The sequence below is a fragment of the Chelonia mydas genome, chromosome 2, assembly GCF_015237465.2.
Source record: "Chelonia mydas isolate rCheMyd1 chromosome 2, rCheMyd1.pri.v2, whole genome shotgun sequence".
In the NCBI taxonomy this organism is placed as follows: Eukaryota; Metazoa; Chordata; order Testudines; family Cheloniidae; genus Chelonia; species Chelonia mydas.
In genome coordinates this window covers 174675503-174695799 of record NC_057850.1, presented here as the reverse complement: position 1 = coordinate 174695799, position 20297 = coordinate 174675503, and positions in this window count along the sequence as shown.

Below are 20297 nucleotides of genomic sequence, written 5' to 3'. Positions count from 1 at the left end.
GTAGAAGTCCACCTAACATTGCTAGTGGCTATGAACATCTCTTCTTAGCCAATTGTTTTCCTACCCAACACATGTATCTACAAATTGCTTACTATAGCAATACACTGGTTGTATGGGTGCATACCTTCTGATAGCCCAAGGATGGAGTTGGGATGATGATGATGATGATGATGATGATGTCTGGTAAGCATGCAGATTCTTTTAGTGTTTTTAATATGTTTTCTCTATAATGTTGTCACCTTAACAATAAAGGTGCTTGCTTATAAAGAGTTATGTGGTAACATATAACTGAAGGCAATTCACTGTTCAGAGCCTCTGGAGAGAAAGCAAAGTGCAGATGCTGGCCTTTTAGGCAGTCTGGCTTGCTGGGGACATCACCGTGGAGGCAGGAAACTGTGCCGCCTGGAAAAACCCCAGTCAAGAGATATGGACAGAGAGAAATGTGGGTATCTCCCAAAGAGAAGTGATGGCTGAGAAGCCGGGAACCTAGAGTGGGTGCCCTTGATGTACCACAGAGGGGGAATACAGGTGCAGTTGCCCTGAACTGCGACACCCATAATCCTGATCTAGTAGTAACAATTAATACCCACAAATATTGTCAGCTCCTTCTCAGACTCAGTAGTAGCCATTCTCCTTACTGATCTTGACTTTATTAGCCACTTCTAAGATCTTTGTTCCTTGTTATTTACCTTCCAACCTATCTGCAAGATTTATGAAATAACCACTAACTACCATTGGCCCTCTCCTCCTTCCAAGTTTTACAGTCTCTTCTTCTTCTTCCATGCTATGACCCAAGAATTCCTCAAAGCCAATTGGCAAGAAGATTACAGGAATGTCCTGATTTTGGTATGAAGATTCTGGCTCAGCAACAAATGTCACATGAGGTCTTAAATCAAAGCCGGGTCACACTAGTCATTAATACCATTGTGAAATGTACATACAGATACTGTGGGAGGAGATGTGTATATAAACAGAAAATATGTTTTAAAGTCTGTATCAAGCACAGAGTTGGCAAACCGGTTTTCTGTCAGACAAGGGATGTTTATTCACCTGTCTCTGTTGAAATGTAAATTAAGTATTGTCTCATTCACAATGGGTCTTTCATCACCCATCTAAGATGAACGCAGATGAAGGATTGTAAGAATTTCAGCAAGGAATGAGCAAGTATAGAAACACAGCAAGGGAAGAGAACCTTATTTTGAGATACATTTCAAAGGGTTTCTGGACTATATCTGGGAAACAAAGAAGGCACACCATTATCTGGCACCTAGGAAGTAAATGGCCAGTGTATTTACATTCATGAAAACAGGATCACAATCAGCCATGGTTGACGATACTGCAAAAGGCTTTGGATGAGATAACAGGTTAACCTCCTGCCGAAAGAAATTTAAATTTAGTCTCCAGAAAGCATGCTATGATTTTGTTTTATATATTTTTGTTTCCATTATCCTTACTCACCATCTTTTGAATCTCTGGTAAATAGATATATTTACAGTGAAACAAAGATAAGTTTAAGTGCTGTGATATTAAGCAAGGTACTGATCCTGAGTTGAATCATGCAAGCTGGTGTGTACACTGTTCCCTTGGGGACAGCCAATCTGGTATTTCTGTGAGTGTTCAGTGGATAAAGGGCTGGACACTGCAAGGGAATGTTTCAAAGGGACTCAAAGGTACCCCTATTGTTAACCTGAAAAGCAAAGTAAGGGCTGGCGTAGCCCAGAAGAGAATGCTTGGGTGGCAAACAAGCTGGCAGTGTTAGGAGATAACACCCAGTTAAGCACAAGCAAGTCTCCATCTTGCTGGAGACAGGATGATAACAAGGTGACTCAGGCCTGTCTACCCCAAGAACAGTCACACATGCCTTCCACTTTTTCCATGTCAGTTAACACATGCTGTTCAGTAACATTATTACGCATTTTATCAGGCATACCCACTCAAACCTCATCCACACTACCATTGATTTCTAATGTGTTCTTCTTGACTAACATGGACAAGCATGGACTTGACTAACATGGACTTTTTTCTGACAGCCATACTACAGACTATCTATGAGAGCCATCTACAGCAAGTATTTGCTAGCAGTGTTCTCAGAAAAAAAATCTGTCCACACTTATAGATTCATAAATACTAAGGTCAGAAGGGACCATTATGATCATCTAATCCGATCTCCTGCACAACACAGGCCACAGAATCTCACCCACCCACTCCTGCGAAAAACCTCTCACCTATGTCTGAGCTACTGAAGTCCTCAAATCGTGGTTTAAAGACTTCAAGTAGCAGAGAATCCTCCAGCAAGTGACCTGTGCCCCATGCTACAGAGGAAGGCGAAAAACCTCCAGGGCCTCTTCCAATCTGCCCTGGAGGAAAATTCCTTCCCGACCCCAAATATGGCGATCAGATCACTTGTTAGAGTGTTTGCCAGAAGCTGGGAATGGGCAACAAGGGATGGATTACTTGACGATTACCTGTTCTGTTCATTCCCTCTGTAGCCAATTATTTTAGTTTATTATCCATTTAGTGTGTGATGTTATGATTAATCAACATGTTATACCATATATATTCATTGTATGTTAATTAGAGTTAATTTGTAGTTATAAAAGTATAAGATAGATCAATATTTTGGAGAACCAAGTAGTAGACATGAGTAAAATAAGGTGAAATGCAAGAACCTGTAAGCTGAGGCCTGCAAGGCTTTAGCTTAGCTATTTTGGGCCTTGGAGACAAGAAATGATGGTGTAAATCAGTGACCGAGAAATAACCTGAAAGATTATGGGAAAAGAGGTACCAAATGGTAATATTGTGAAAGTATAGCTGGGAAGATTAAATTTCAATTATAAAATGCCGTGACAGTAAATATTGTCTCCAACACGTGCCTTAACCACAAGATAAAGGTGGTACCTCAATGTTAATGAAAACCTACACAGCCTATAGAATTCGGGGTCCCTTGTATTTCTAGTGGACATAGATCAATAAGACATTTTCATGCACATGCACAGAATGTAGGTATAGACAGACTCACAGTATAAAAAAAGGTGCCCAGAGCAGGAAAATTGAGCTTCCTATGAGAAACTTCAGCAGGAATCACTCCTGTATGGATGATCAATCCATGAGAAGGCCAACAGACTCCAACATCATCTAGGAGGATGTGAGTATGTCTGTAGGTACATGGTACTTATCTTTAGGAATTGTATATGCTGTGACATTTATAACTTTGTTGGTAAACTTAATAAAACTGCTAAGAGATAGATGCTCTTGTAATTGTATGTGTTTTTTGTCTATGGTTTCATTGGTGTTCCAATGGGTTCTAGATCCAGAACAAACAGAATAATTCTGGCCTGGTCTACACTACAGGGTTAGGTCGAATTTAGCTGTGTTAGGTCGATTTAAAAATGACTGCATCCACACAACCAACCCTGTTCTGTCGACCTAAAGGGCTCTTAAAATCGACTTCTGTATTCCTCCCCGATGAGGAGGAATAGCACTAAAATCGACCTTGCTGGGTCGAATTTGGGGTAGTGAGGACGAAAATCGACGGTATTGGCCTCCAGGACCTATCCCACAGTGCTCCATTGTGACTGCTCTGGACAGCACTTTATACTCCGATGCACTCGCCAGGTACACAGGAAAAGCCCCAGGAACTTTTGAATTTCATTTCCTGTTTGGTAAGCGTGGCAAACTCCGTAGCACTCAGCAGCACAGGTGACCATGCAGTCCCCCCAGAATCTTCCTCCTATCATCTCCATCCCTGAGGTTATCGCAGATTAGAAGGCGAAAAAAACCGCACTCACGATGACATGTTTTCCGAGCTCATGCAGTCCTCCCGCACTGATAAGGCACAGCTTAATGCATGGAGGCATTCAGTGGCAGAGGCCAGGAAAGAATTAAGTGAGCGTGAAGAGCGGAGGTAGGACGCGATGCTGAGGCTAATGGGGGAGCAAACAGACATGATGAAGCATCTGTTGGGGGAGCAAATGGACATGATGAAGCATCCGTTGGAGCTGCAGGAAAGCCAACAAGAGCATAGACCCCTGCTGCGTCCACTGTATAACCACCTACCCTCCTTCCCATGTTTCATGGTCTCCTCACCCAGATGCCCAAGAACGTGGAGGGGGAGGCTCCAGGCACCCAGCCATTCCGCTCCAGAGGATGGCCCAAGCAACAGAAGGCTGTCATTCAAACAGTTTGATTTTTAGTGTGGCTACAATAAGCAATGTGGCCTTGTCCTTCCCTCCTCCCCCACCCCACCCGGGCTACCTTGTCCATTATCTCATTTTTTTCTTAATTAATAAAGAATGCATGGTTTCAAAACAATAGTTACTTTATTTCAAAGGAGGGGAGGGTGGTTGGCTTACAGGGAATTAAAATCAACAAAGGGGGTGGGTTTGCATCAAGAAGAAACACGAACAACTGTCACACCGTAGTCTGGCCAGTCATGAAACTTTCTGATACGCAGCGCGCCTTGCTGTGGTCTTCTAATCGCCCTGGTGTCTGGCTGCTCAAAATCGGATGCCAGGCAATTTGCCTCAACCTCCCACCCTGCCATAAACGTCTCCCCCTTACTCTCACAGATATTATGGAGCACACAGCAAGCAGCAATAACAATAGGAATGTTGGTTGCGCTGAGGTCTGACCTAGTCAGCAAACAGCGCCAGCGAGCTTTTAAACATCCAAATGCACATTCTACCACCATTCTGCACTTGCTCAGCCTATAGTTGAACTGCTCCTTACTACTGTCCAGGCTTCATGAGCCATGGGAGCAAGGGGTAGGCTGGGGTAGGTGTGACCACATGGTGCTGCCGGCTGGGAGAGTAGCCTGAGGCAGAAGCTTCCAGCTCGCATGATATTCCAGGCAGGACTGAATTTCCATGAGATGAAACTTAAAGAAGAGAATGACCTGGAGTCTCTGGCTCCCATTCGGTGCTCTAAGAGGAGAATAGCCATGTCTGTCCAGGCGCCCCGATTGATCTCACCGAGGTCTGCCAGGAGCACCCAGGAGACATACAACGGCTATCAGTCCTACTGCACCATCTGCCACGAAGACAAGGAGCTGCTGCTGTGTAGCAATGCAGTACCGCATCTGCCAGCAGCACCCAGGAGATGTACGGTGACGGTGAGCTGAGCGGGCTCCATGCTTGCCATGGTATGGCGTCTGCAGGGGTAACCCAGAAAAAAAGGCACGAAACAATTGTCTGCAATTGCTTTCACAGAGGAAGGGAGGAAGGGGAGACTGACGACATGTACCCAAAACCACCCGCAACAATGTTTTTGCCCCATCAGGCATTGGGAGCTTAACCCAGAATTCCAATGGGCAGTGGAGACTGCAGGAACTGTGGGATAGCTACCCACAGTGCACCGCTCTGTAAGTCGATGCTAGCCACGGTAGTGAGGACGCACTCCGCCGACTTAATGCGCTTAGTGTGGACATATGCAATCGACTGTATAAAATCGGTTTCTAAAAATCGACTTCTATAAAATCGACCTAATTTCGTCATGTAGACATACCCTCTGTTGAACTTGAGACTGTAGCCGCCAGAGCTGAACCCACAGAAGTATAATTAACATTAAATAGAATAAAAGGCTACACCTCTGAAGCACCTGGCATTGGCCATTGTTGGAAGACAGGATACTGGGCTAGATGGACCTTTGTTCTGATCTAGTATGGCCGTTTTTATGTTCCTAAACCATCCTAGAAACTTGCTAGCAATGACAAAACACTGTTAGCACAGTTTCGGAAGTAGAATAACAGGGCTCAGTGTCATTTCATATGCAGTTCTGTTGCTCCAGTCATCATGGCATCTAGGAACCAAATAGAAATATACATTTTCAGCATCATCCTGGTAGGACACTACTGCTCCACCCTCAGTGGGATTGAATTGCGTAGGTCTTTTCTGTGGAGGAATAACTGGTTAGGATAGTTCTAACAGAGGAGATATCTATCAGTCAACATGTCACTCCTCCTATTGAGGGAAGGCCTATGTAAAAAGTATGTGTCTTGAACTGAAAGAGGCAAGGAATAAAGTGATCCTATTCTTCTGCAGTAAGGGTTTCCATAGCCAAATGCTCTTCACCAAAAATGGCTTGTCCTCTGCTCATGTGAGCTTCATCCTGGATACTGCCAATTCCATTACCCCCTTTGATCACAGTATTCTTGGAGTGCAGTAGAGGGAAATACAGTATCTAACTCAAGCTGTGAAAAGGAGTATCATGATCCTAATTTAGATCAGGTGCTGAATGGGGAGACACTGCAGTGCAAGAAGCAATGTTGTGATACACTCCTGCTTGCCTGTTCACATAACAGATGAGCAGCTGTGTACTGGAGCAGCTTCCATGATCAGTCCTAGGTATAATGCATTTCAGCGTTCCATCACAGAAATAAAGGCATGAATTGGTGTGGGCAGTTCTGCATCCAAGAGGAGCAGGTGAAATCTTCCGGCTAGATTAAGATGGAAAAGAGTAACTGGCAAGTACTGTAACCTGGGTATCTGGGCACAGGGCTGAATCAAGTGTAAGTGAAGACTGCACACACCTTAACAACTGACGGATGGAGGGACCAGTCATGATTTCTGATAGATTTCCTAAATGTTTCCTTCTGCTTATCAGAGTTATCTACACCTCACTAAGGTTCAGCCTGATCTGGCTATTTTTTATTCAGATGTTCATTATTCCCAGACATTGAAGTAGCTGGGGGACTGAGTTGTCTGGTATAAGTGATAAGGATTCTCATATCTGTGTGTTATTGAAATTTGAGCCCATATCACCACATCAAATCCCCTAGAGCAGTGATTTTGAACGACCGGTCCGTGGACCAGCGCCGGTCCCTGAGATCTCCCTGACACAGTTTAGGAAGGCAGCAAGCCGGTCCCTGATATCAAAAAGGTTGAGAAACATTGTGCTAGAAGACTACAGCAGATACAAAAATACAGGGTGGGAGACAAAGCTGTAGGTGATGTGAAGTAGCTGTCCATTATGACTACGGCTACGTTTTAGTCACGGGTATTTTTAGTAAAAGTCATGGACAGTCACGAGCAGTAAACAGAAATTCACGGCACGTGACGTGTCCATGACTTTTACTATATACCCCTGACTAAAACTTGGAGGGGAGGAGGGCTTGGGAGGCGGCCCTGGGGGCATCGCAGGTGCTGGGGGTGGAGGCACGGCCCGGGGGGCATCGCGGGTGCTGGAAGTGGAAGCACAGCGGGGGGGAGGGGGGCGTCACGAGTGCTTGGGGGAGGAGTGTTGGGGGGGCTGTCTCCCTACCAGGCTCCTGGGAAGCGGCAACCCCAACTCCTAGCTCCACATGCTGCCTCTGCTCCACCCTAAGTCCCGGTTCTGCAGCTCCCATTGGCTGGGAACCATGGTGCCTGTGGGTGGAGGCAGCACATGGAGCCAGGAGCTGAGGGAGGGGAGTTCCTGTTGCCCTTCCTGGGAGCCCCTCCCCCAGTAAGCACTACCCCGTACCCCAACACCAAAACTCCTGCTGCTGGGTGATGGGGGAGGTGGCGAGACTGCCCCAGTAGCGGCTGGTACGCCTGGCTCAGTTGCTCAGGCAGCCCCCGGACCAGGTGCACCAGCCACTGGAGAAGTCAAAAGAAAAGGAGTACTTGTGGCACCTTACAGAAGGTGCCACAAGTAGTCCTTTTCTTTTTACGGATACAGACTAACACGGCTGCTACTCTGAAACCTGGAGAAGTCAAGGAGGTCACGGAAAGTCACTGAATCCCTGACTTCCGTGACAAACACAGAGCCTTAATTATGACCCCTTGATATGTCTAAAAGGAATGTATGAAGTTATCATCTTAGAGTGGTTCTATTGATCCTACTTAGTTTCCATAGAGAAGATAACAGCAACTCATGGTCAACTGTGTCAAAAGCTGCAGACAGATCTAGCAGAATCAGGATGGATGTTTGTTTACTGTGTAGTAGGTTCGAGGAGATCATCCACTACTTCATCTGTGTCTGTATACACCACACAGTGGTCCAAAGCCCAACTAGGAAGGATTCAGGATAATGGTGAAAGTCTAAAGACAAGTGTTGCTGGAGCTAGTTAGCTACTCTATTTTGAATACTCTGAAAAATATCAGAGAAATTCTTGGGGGTCCATTAATGTTTTGAGTATCATCTAGACTATCTCTGTGGGAAAAAAGGACACTGCTTCTTTTTTATTCCATGACTATTTTACTACTTCTCCTCATATACTAGTAGTTATTTTGCTGCTTTATATTTCTCCCTTCTTTTCATAAGAATCTTATGTTCAATTTAAATTCCTGGATTTTCCATTCTGCCATTTTTCTTCCAAAGAGCACTATCCATGGACAGATTAAAAAAAAACAACTAAAAACACATCATCACGCAATAAGCATGTTAAAAACAGCTGAGTAAAGCTAAGCAGATTGCAAATTCAGAGAGGTAAATAAAATATGCAGTAAACTCTGAAGAATGAGAACAAAGACATCAGTACGACAAATGCTGTGAGAAGAGCAAAATAAACATTCAAAACACAACTTACAAGAAAAGTAAACATGCACTAAATATAATCAGAAAGGAAATGTCAGGCTGTGGCCATCCACACTTATTGAAAACACATGTGAGAAATCAACATGTGCAAAATGCAGTTTTAAAAGTTACTTAGTGTATTTTTTATCTCCAGAATCGTCTTTCAGAATAGAATTTTCTTCCTCTCATTTACAATCAGTGTGCTTTTTAAAAGCCGTTACACTCAGCGTCCCCAATCAAATCAACACTTACCTTGAAGTTTGTTTTAACATTTTCTCTGCTGAGGTAATGTACATTCTTACCAGGGCTAATTGGAAGGAGAAAGTTGTAGACCACATAAATGCTTAACATCTTTTATGCCTGCAACTCAGAGGGGTAAAAACTGCACACAGTAAATAAGCAATAGTTAATACAGTGAAAAGATCACTGACCAAAACATAGCATCCAATACTGATTATATATCTATATCTATATATATCTGGAGCAACAGGCATTTTAAAGGTGAACTGCAACACTTTTGTTATAATAAACTAAGATCTCAAATGAGTAACAGAGTACATTTCAAAGAAGTTTAATTATAGTTTGTATCATTTTATATCCACTACTGATTTGAGATCTCAATTTTTTGTAAATCTTATGAAGAATTGTCACTTCGTTCCTCACTCCACAGGCCAGTGAGTATGGCCTTGCACAGAAGCAGTTGCACAGCCTATGTGGGAGAGAGGCGGGGGAACAGAACATTAGCACCACACACCCATAACCAGAAACCTACTGTGACTGCCTGAAAGCACAGCAGAGACTACCATCTATATGCTGACAACTCTCAGATCTACCTCTCTACTGTCTGTTTCTGGCCAAACTAAAATCTCGGCCTGTCTCTCTGATATCTCCTCATGGATGTCTAGCCATCAGCTCAAGCTCAGCATGGCTAGAGCAGAGTTTTTAATCTTTCCCTACAACCCAAGCTCTCCCTCCAATCTCCTTTCTTGATCACTGCAAACACCATCACCATCTTGCCTGTCACTCACGCCTGTACCCCAGGCACCATCTTCAACTTGGATCTCTCTCTAGGTGTCAGCCCTGGGCGGCTGGGGGGCTCAGGCTTCAGCCCCATGCCGCAGGGACCAGGCTTCTGTAATTTATTGTTTATTGCCTACTAGCTGCCCATGACTTTTATTAAAAATACCCATGACAAAATCTTAACCTTACTCATCCCTTTGACCATGTTACCCCTTTCTTTGCATCCCTCTTATTCTTTATTGTATCAAACATACACTGCTTGTCTTCATTTTCAAGGCTCTTCACAGTCTATCCCCACCCAAGCATGTCTCATTCACTACTGAGATATTGGCTCCTACCTCCAATTGGCCAATGATGCCAGTCTGTATTACCCACTTGTTAAATATGCAAACAAGCACCTTCAGGCTTTCCCCGGGCTGGGGGGAAAAGGTGCCTCTCCCCCGGCCACAGCAGGTTCGGGGCCAGGCAAGGTCGGGTCTGGGGGAGGGGCACCTGTCCCCCGGCTGCGGCAGGTTCGGGGATGGACTGGGTCAGGGCTGGAACATCTCTCCCCACAGCTGCAGCAGGGCTCGGCTGGGTCGGGGCTGGGGAAGAGGCGCCTGCCCCCTGGCCGTGGCAGGTTCGGGGCCAGGCTGGTTCGGGGCCGGGGGGGCGCCTGTACCCCGGCCGCAGCAGGCTCGGGGCTGGGCTGGGTCGGGACCGGGACACCTGTCCCCCAGCCGTGGCAGGTCTGGGGTGGGGCTGGGCCAGGGTCGGGGGAGAGGCCGCGCGGCTTAGAGGGAATTTAGCCTACCATGCTGACCAATATTTTCTGATGGCTTCCTTGTACTCCCTCACCTGCCTGTCTCCATCTGTTGTCTCTTGTCTTATACAGGGGGTCCCCTGTATACAGTGGGGTTGCATTCTTGAAAAGGGCAATGGATACCGAAACAAATATACTGGGGAATATTTCCCCATAAGAAATAATGGAATAAGGGGGAAGGGGGATGTGTTCACAACTTCACCACACTGGCCAATGTTTCACCTAAACAGTGTACCTTTTTACCATGACAGATTATATAGTATATATTTTATACATAAAAATTGAATAAAATAATGTAGAACCCTACTAACATATAGAACATTTTAATAAAGTAAATACAGTACAGTAATACAGTATAAAACAGTGTCAATTACGCTAAACTTAGGTAGGGGTGGTGGCTGGTTTTTCCTGGGCTGGCTTTTCTGTGGCTGGCTTTTTGGTTGCAGAAGTCTTAAAAAAAGATGTTATCGATATCTGCTCTCCTGCATGAATCTTTGAATGACAGATCTCCCTGTAGCAAATGACTACATCATTGAGAGCTCTGGAGACTTTGGCAGACTGTTCATGAAAAGGATCACCGCTTTGTATGATTTCCGTCATCATATCCAGCAATTCAAAGAAACGGGAGAGATTCTTTGTCGTCAGAGTCCTGGCTTCCTGCCCTACATCATCATTGTCCTTGCTTTCTTTGGATATCCTTTGTTGGTCCAGCTCAATCAGTTCCTCATTTGTCAGTTGCTCAGCGTGAGACTCCAACAACTCCTATACATCCTCCTCCTCCACCCCCTCGAAGCCGACATCCTTTGCCAACTTGACAATTTCTTGCTTGAGAGCAGGAACGGCATCAAATCCCATGAAGCTGTGGACAGCCTCTGGCCATGCATGGCGCCAAACGCCGTTCATACATTGTGAAGTGACCTCTTCCCACGACACGTTAATATTTTCAACGACGTTCAAGATGTTGTAGGACTTCCAAAACTCCTTTACACTGGGCTTTCCTTCACCTGCCATTTCCTTAATCAGCATGGAGAACATCCTCCGTAGGTAATAAGCCTTGAATGTGGCCATTACACCCTGGTCCATAGGCTGCAGCAACAATGTAGTATTGGGTGGCAAAAATAGGACCTTGACGTTCGGGCAGAGGGCTTTGTAGTCCAGTTCGTGGGCACTTGTGTTATCCAGCAGAAGGAGAATCTTAAAGGCCAAATTTTCCTTCTGACAGTAAGCCTTAAATTCAGGGACAGCATGGTCTACAAACCACTCATGGAAAACACTGTGTGTCATGCAGGCCTTTCTGTTCTACTTCCAAATTATGGAGAGACAAGACTTGACGTAGCCTCTTACTGATCTTGGGTTTTCACTGTGGTAGACTAAGGTCTTCAACTTGTAATCGCTTCTGCATTTCCCCCAAGCTATTTTTGAGGCTTTGAATCCAGGAGCAGTCTTCTCGTCATGAGAAATATAAGTCCTCGTTGGCATTTTCTTCCAGTAAAGGCCCATCTCGTTGATGTTAAAAAACTTGTTTTGGAGAGTAGCCACCTTCTGAAACAATTGTGTTTAGCTGCGTAGGAAACATTTCAGCTGCCTCTTCATCTGCACTAGCCACGTCTCCTGAGAGTCTTACATTATGTAGATTGGCACGTTTCTGAAATCTGTGGAACCACCCACGGCTAGCATTGAAGGTCTCCTTTTCTGCTGTTGGGCTCTCTCCGTCTCTTTCCTTTAAATTGTTATACAGGCTTTTGGCCTTCTCCTGAATCAAGCTTAAACTCACAGACGTTTTCTTTTCATGGAGGTCATCAATCCAATCAGCCAGCAAACATTCCATCTTCTCCATCGTACTGCTTCTCTGTTTCGTTATCTTCATTGATGACAATTTTGTAGCACTTCTGTGCTTTTACAAATTCGATCAGCACTCTTAAAAATTGAGCGTACTGTCGAAGCAGGCAAACCAAGAATACGAGCAACATCAGCTGCACGCTCACCTCTTTCAATACGCTTTATAACATCTAATTTCACTTCTAATGTTACACTCTTACGTTGCCTCATAGATACAGGCCCACTCTTAGCAGTTTGAACACATTTTGCACTCATGATTGGTACAGAATAGTACTGTATTCAGGGCTGCCCCGCCTCTTCCCACCCCCCTCCATCCACACCCTGCATCTTCCCACCCAGTTCCCCACTAAGCGCCCCATCCGCGCTCCTCCCTCTCCCCACCATGCCTCCTGAACGCTGCCTAACAGCTGATCGCGGCAAGCAGTAGGCACTGGGAGGGAGGGGAAGGAGTTGATTGGAGGCCCTGTGGGCTGCTGGCGGACGCAAGTAAAGTATTGTACATTAGGGGAACGTGTTCCAATTCAGGTCAGTCCTGGTCCGTGCAAACGATGGATATGCGGATCAGGACCAAAGTGAATCAGAACACATTCCCCTATTGATGAGCGACTGATATCTGAAACAACATGTAAGGGGGAGACGTTTACCAGGGACCCCCAGTACTTAGATTGTAAGCTCTTTGGAACAGGGACCATCTTTTTATTCTGTGTTTGTACAGTGCCTAGCACAGTAGGGTACTGGTGCATAACTAGGGCTCATAGGAACTATGGTCAGATAAATAATAAATAAGAATAAGAAGGGATTGGAACTCAGGAGATCTGGATTCAATTCTTGACTTACTGCAAACTTCCTGTGTGTTCCTGGGCAAGGCACTTAACTTATCTGGGCTTCATTTCCTCACCTGTAAAATGGGGATGATATTTACCTACTTTGTAGGAGTGCTGTAAATCTTAATTCCTTAATAGGCATAAAGCACTTTGAGTTTCTCAGAAATGCAAAGCAATTTCAAAAGAACTGTGTTAAACAAATTGTCAAGGCTGATTCCCCACTCTGGCACTTTGAGTGCAGAAGGTGGGGGCTCGCAAGGATTCTAAAAATTAATACTAGCTACTTCAGGCTGGTATTAAACTCCCAAGGTTACAGCTTTTCTCTGACCTTGGGTGGGTAAATGCTGCCACCACTCAAGTACAAAAAAACCCCTTCGGACCCAGGAAGGCACACTTGGGAATTCCTCCCTGTGGGGTACCCTCAAGCCCTTTCACCCCACCCCTCCTCCAGGGAAGAGCTGAGAAAGAAAACAAAGGAAATCAGCTGTTGCCACCAGCTAATTAAACAACATATGCACAAACCTCTTAGGACAATCCTGTTCTTAAAAAAGGCGAATTTTATTAAAAAACAAAGAAAGAAAATACATCTGGAACTTAGGCTATTGCTGATTTAAAAAGAGGAAATATAATAATTAAGCAATCAAGAATGGTTTTCTTGAAGTCCAGCTTAAAGGTTGTAAGCAAAACAAAAGCACCTTGGGTTAGCACAGAGGAGTCCATAATCCATAAAGAAATAAAAGAGATAAACCTAATCGCGTCTTCCTAGACATTTCCTGATCTACTTACATATCTGGGGTTTCAAATAAGTAGTTCTAGGTATGATTTGATGGTTTTTCATACCTGGCTTAAAGCTTCTTACAGCATAGTTTCAGCCCTGTCCCTGCTCTCCGGGAGAACAACCACAGACAGACAAAGGGAAAGTTTTTTCCCCAATTTTAAAAAGTTCTAGCCCTCCCATTGGCTTTTTTGGTCAGGTGGCCCCTCCATTCCTTTTACCTATGGGCTTTTTTAACCCTTTACAGGTAAAGCAAGTAGAGAACAACAGGGATTTTATAGCTAACTGGTTGGGTGGGTGTCCATAAAAGGGAGCTACCCCCTCCCCCACTCCATTTATCACACAAATGCAGACTTTTGAGCATTAACTCAACAATGAGTTGTGGGAATGAAGGTGGTGATACCTCTGGCAAATTTTTTATTGTTATAGGATGTGGAGGACAGTGAAAAAACACACTTTTTGGCATCATCCCAGCAACATTCAGTGTACACATCATTGATCAGCAGTGAGTATTAAGACAAAGAGTGCAGTGATTGGGAAGCATGCAGCATTCTCATACTGTTTCCACTTACTAGGTGACACTTTTATAATAAAGTGGCTGAAAATCCTATGACTGGAAAAATATTTGGCAACTAAAGAGTAAATTTGGGATTTTTTTGGAGGGGAACTAGGGTTTTATGGGATCTCAGGTAAGGAAATTTCCATCTTATACTATGGATTTTTTTGGAGGGGTGAGGAAGACAGTTTGTTGATGCTATTTGTGGTCAATTTGGATTGTGTTTTTAATCATTTGTCAAAAGTGCTGTGTCCGGGAGGAGCAATTGTTTATGTTTTGTACGTTGAAACTGAAATAACGTTCAGTTCCGGGAGAAGGGGCAATAACTGGCACATTTGTAGGATATGTATGCTGTTACAATCTCACTACCCTAAAACAATGAGTTTTTCAGAGGGAACCAGTAATGGAAGAAGTGGGGGAGAGGAGATTCAGAATGCAGAGAGCTACATCCTCTGTCACAGTCCCATCCAATTTTTACAAGGATGCAACAGTGAATCATTCTGACTATTTTTAACTTGAGAAAGCAATTCTCTCATATTTTATATTTTCTACATTGCACAAGAAAGAAACTGTAATTTTGGGAGACAGAAAAAAAAAAAAGAGGACTTTTCCAGTGGCAAATCCTTTATGTGCCTTGCTACTGGCTCCAGAGAATGATAAAGAGTTATTGGAAATGGGGAGCTGGATAAACCTGTTTCACACCACCTTCAACACTCATGTCCTCATTTTCAGTGCCAGAGCAACTTAAAGGGAAGGTGGCATAGTTCCTATATATAGCAAAAAAACATTATGCTGGCTGGTGCAAAAATAATTCTGTAATGTGATGTGATGTCGTCAGAGAATCAGAGGCTTCCATTTCTTGAAGGCAAAATGTCTCACACCCAGCTCTCACATCATTTTAACCAGTGGGGTTGGGGCAGGCAAATGAGGTAAAGTGAAATGTAGTTCAAGTTCTTGCCAAGGGGTGGAAAGATTCAAACACAACAAACGCCTCAGCTAGAAAATATAAACTTCTAAAAGACAAATTGAAAGTGGCAAATTATTACCTTATGTTCTGGTTTTAATCTTTAATTATAGGATGGATTTCTAATGATGGGGGACATTTCTGGATAAAACTGTTGTGGATGGGAGGAAACACTCCCAGTAATTACAGACTCTTTCACTTTAGTGACAGCTGTTGCAAAACTGCTTCAGAAAATACCACCATAGTGTTTGTTTTTGTGGAATAAAACAATACTTCACAGTTGTTACAGTTTGCAATTTAATGGAAACACCAGAGTATATTAGCACTTCTATATTGCAGGATCTTTAGTACCTGTTAGGAGCAAGACCAAATTGTAGAGGGTGAGCTATTGTACAGCACCTAGCACAATGGCACTGCAATCCTGACTGTAACAGCACAAACAATTAATAATAATAGTTGATAATTCTATGATTCTATGATTTGTGTAAATAAGCAAGATGTAGAAGTGGTAATTGTGTTAAAGAAAAGAAAGAACACGAACACAAACACAGACAACAAGAACACAAAGTTGTACAAAAACATTTTATAGGACTCAGGGGCGACAGAAGGTCATTAAAAGTGGGGGTGCCACAGTCACCCGAACCATGGCCCCACACCATGTGCCACCCCTTCCCCGAGTCTCCACCCTCACCCCGCCCATTCCCCCTGAGTCCCTGTCCCCAACTTGCTCCTCTCCTCCCCTTGACCCCCACCCCCAAATCACTCACCCTTATGGCCAGTAAAAAATAATGAGGCCATGGCCCCCTGGCCCGCTCTGTTCCAGTGCCCCTGGTAGGACTAAGTCAAATCAGAACAAACCCTCCTCTCTTTCAAGATGATTGCTACCACTAATGGAGCTGAACATTTCTTACACTTCCTAGAAGGAACAAGAAAATGGTTCTCAAGTTAAGAATGTTTTTCCTTTGTAAGTTACACTGCTTAAAACTACCACATGAAAGGAAGTTGAAAATATCTTTTCTACACTACCCTCCCCCCTAAAAAAAATCTCAGTTAAAAGAACATTATTACATTAACAAAGACAAGTACTTAAAAGTTAGGAGATGCTAGAATTAAGGTTGCCTGTGTAACCTTAACACGGTCCTCTTGTGTGTATGCATTTTGATACGACTTTAATTTCATGATCACATGTAACCTTAAAAATGTTCTTTTAATGTGGTTATGTGTGTGCAGTTTCCTCAGTTTTTAAAAAAGCAAATTGAAAAAATAGAAATTCCATCATGTGGCATCATACTGACACCCTCATAGGTCATCACCAGAGCTGGAATCTTTTGATTCACCACACAGACTTCTGTCACTCAAGCTAACAGAATAATTGATGGCATTAGCAGGTTGTCAACATCTATGTTGAATAGCATTAGAGGGGGATGGGTTTCACAGATATTTGTTGACAACAAAGGAATGGTGAGACTCACAAATCTTGGGTTCCAGTCCAGGCTCTGGACGGGAGTGTGCTCTTCTGTCCATTCCCTTCACAAGCATGATTCCTTCTGCCCTTTCCCCATCCCAATTCTGTCTCTTCTCCACTTGTCCCAATCTCCTCATCTAGCCAGTTCCAGTTTCCATTCCTCAGGCTTCCCCGTCCCAACCTCCTTGCTCTGTAAATCCTAGTCTCAACCCTCTGCATGCCCCCCATCCTAGTCCCATTCTCCAGTCCAATCCCACTTTCCTTGCCCAGCCATTGCCATTCCCCACCCCCAATTCTTTGTCCCCTGTCAAGGTTCCTTCCCCACTCTGAACTCTAGGGTACAAATATGGGGACCTGCATGAAAACCCGCTAAGCTTATTTTTACCAGCTTAGGTTAAAACTTCCTCAAGGTACAAACTATTTTACCTTTTGTCCCTGGACCTTATTGCTGCCACCACCAAACGTCTAACAAATACATAACAGGGAAAGAGCCCACTTGGAAACATCTTACCCCCCAAAATCCCCCCAAGCCCTACACCCCCTTTCCTGGGGAAGGCTTGATAAAAATCCTCACCAATTTGCATAGGTGAACACAGACCCAAACCCTTGGATCTTAAGAACAATGAAAAAGCAATCAGGTTCCTAAAAGAAGAATTTTAATTAAAGAAGAAGTAAAAGAATCACCTCTGTAAAATCAGGATGGTAAATACCTTACAGGGTAATCAGATTCAAAACATAGAGAATCCCTCTAGGCAAAACCTTAAGTTACAAAAAGACACAAGAATATGAATATATATTCCATTCAGCACAACTTATTTTATCTGCCATTAAAACAAAACAGAATCTAACGCATATCTAACTAGATTGCTTACTGACTTTTTACAGGAGTTCTGACCTGCATTCCTGCTCTGGTCCCCGCAAAAGCATCACACAGACAGAGAGAACCCTTTGTTTCCCCCCCTCTGGCTTTGAAAGTATCTTGTCTCCTCATTGGTCATTTTGGTCAGATGCCAGCGGGGTTATCTTAGCTTCTTAACCCTTTACAGGTGAAAGGGCTTTTCCTCTGGCCAGGAGGGATTTAAAGGTGTTTACCCTTCCCTTTATATTTATGACATCCCCAATCTCCCTACCCAACCTATGCCAGTTCCCCTCCTTCCTGGCTCTTCATCCAATATGTCTCTCCCCAGCCTTGGCCTCCAGTCACCCCCCTCACATTCCCCATCCCCTCTGGCTCCCAGTTCCAATCTCCCTCCCCAACTCCTTATCCAATCTCAGAGTTGTTCTCTCCACAGCCCCAGTTCCTTGTCCCACTCTCTTTGCCCAGCCAGTCCCAGTTCTTCCCCCACACCCTGGATCCTTCTCAAATGTTTCCCCTTCCTCCTCACCTCCTTCTCCCCACACCGACTGGCTCTCATTCCCAGTCACCCCTTGACACCTCACCCAGTCTCAGTCTCCCTCTACCTACAGGTTCCCAGTCCCAGTCTCTTTGACAAGCAAGTCCCACTATCCCTACCAGCTTCCAGTTCCAGGCTCCTTGTCCCAATCTACTCCCCTCACTTCCCCCTTGTATGTCAAGTTCTGGTCCCCTCTGCATTTGAATCAGGCAGCTTCATCCTCCATGCTACCTAGGCCCACCTGGGGGGAGAGAGGGGCAGAAGGGCGTTCACTGCAAGCTCCTTGTTCTCCGTGCAAGTGCTCAGACCTGTACTCAACTCCAGGCCCAGCATGGCTCACAGCAACCCTGAACCGCAATTGCAGGGAGTTATGCTTAGCCCCAGGCTGGAACAATGCTCAGTGTGGACACACTCTTCAAGGAATCTAGCTGTTAAAATATAAGAAGTGTCTGAGATTTATCAAAGGTTTATAACTTCGCCACATTCGGGCTGATTTAAAGGGGATGGTAAAAGGCATATGCCTGGCACAAAGGCCACCATCCTGCCACATTTCAAGTCCCTCCTCCAAAGCATGGGGGCACTAGAGCTTTTCAAAGAAAAGGCTGACAGAATTTTTAACGTGGCCAAAACAATGGGCATGGCAACACTTGTGAGTTAGAGCGCATGAAAGCAGCCCCGGGCACCCTAACTCATGATGCGTCCACACTGGCAAGGCATGTAGAGCACTCTGACTCCGCGGCTAGAGCGCTCCTGGTACTCCACCTCGCCGAGTGGAATAATGTTTGATGTGCCTCCGCTGGAGCGCTGCGGCACCAGTGTAGACGCCCTGGTCTGTTAATGCGCTTTGATCGGCCTCCAGAAGTGTCCCACAATGCCTGTTCTAGCCACTCTGGTCATCACTTTGAACTCTACTGCCCTGCCCTCAGGTGACCAACCGTCAGACCCCCCCTTTAAATGCTCTGGGAATTTTGAAAATCCCCTTCCTGTTGCTCAGCCAGGCGTGGAGTGCTCTCAGCGAATCTTTCCAGGTGACCATGCCTCCACGCAATCCCCAGTATGGAGCAATGGCGAGGTGCTGGACCTCATTAGTGTTTGCAGGGAGAAAGTTGTCTAGTCCCAGCTGCACTCCAGCCACAGGAATTACAATATCTTCAGGTAGATATCAAGGGACATGATGGAAAAGGACCATGACTGGGATGCTCTGCAGTGCAGGGTTCAAGTGAAGGAGGTGCGGAATGCCTTCTGAAAAGCCCGCGAGGCAAACAGCCGCTCCAGTGCTGCCCCCACAACCTGCTGTTTTTACAAAGAGCTGGACGTGACACTTGGGGGCGACCCCACCTCCACTCCGAGTACCACCATGGACACTTCAAAGTACAGTCCAACAAGGCAGGAGGAGGAGGAGCAAAGTGGGAGTGAGCATGCTGAGGAGGAGGAAGACACCATGGCATCCCTAGATGCACGCAGCCAGGAGCTGTTCTCAAGCCAGGAGGAAGGTAGTCAGTTGCGGCGGCTGGTGCTTGGGGAAGGACAAACACTGGAGGAGGCTCCTGGTAAGCAGCTTTTATTTTGGGAAGTTATTCGGTGCGGGCTCTTGGGGCAAGGACGTTTAGGGCTGCATGCATGCCTAGATGTGGAATAGGGCATTGATGTGCTCTCTCACATCGTGGTAATCGGCTTCAGTGATCTCTTCAAAGGTCTCATTCAGAACTTGGGCAATGCGCTTGCGCAGGTTTCGTGGGAGAGCCACTGTGGTCCTTGTCCCAGTCAGGCTAACATGTCCACGCCACCGTGCCGTGAGGGGTGCGGGGACCACTGCTGCACACAGGCAAGCTGCATATAGGCCAGGGCGGAAGCCACATTGTAGTAGAAGACCCTCCCTTGCTTCCCAGGTCACCCTCAGCAGCAAGATTTCTTCCAGGACGAACTCCTGTGGAAAATGTGGGGACAGTGTTCAGTATAGGAGCCCCCTGCAGCTGTTGGCTCTCCCCAAAACACAGAAACCCAGAGGACAGCCATGAAAGAATCAGTCCCCCTTGACCCTGTGCTTACTCACCATTTTGGGGATCCTGTGGGTTATGTACGCTCCCTTTGGGATGGGCAAATTATGCTATTGTGTAGACTGTGCTTGCCCTTAAGTATGGGGGAATCATTGCTCTGTCTGGGTG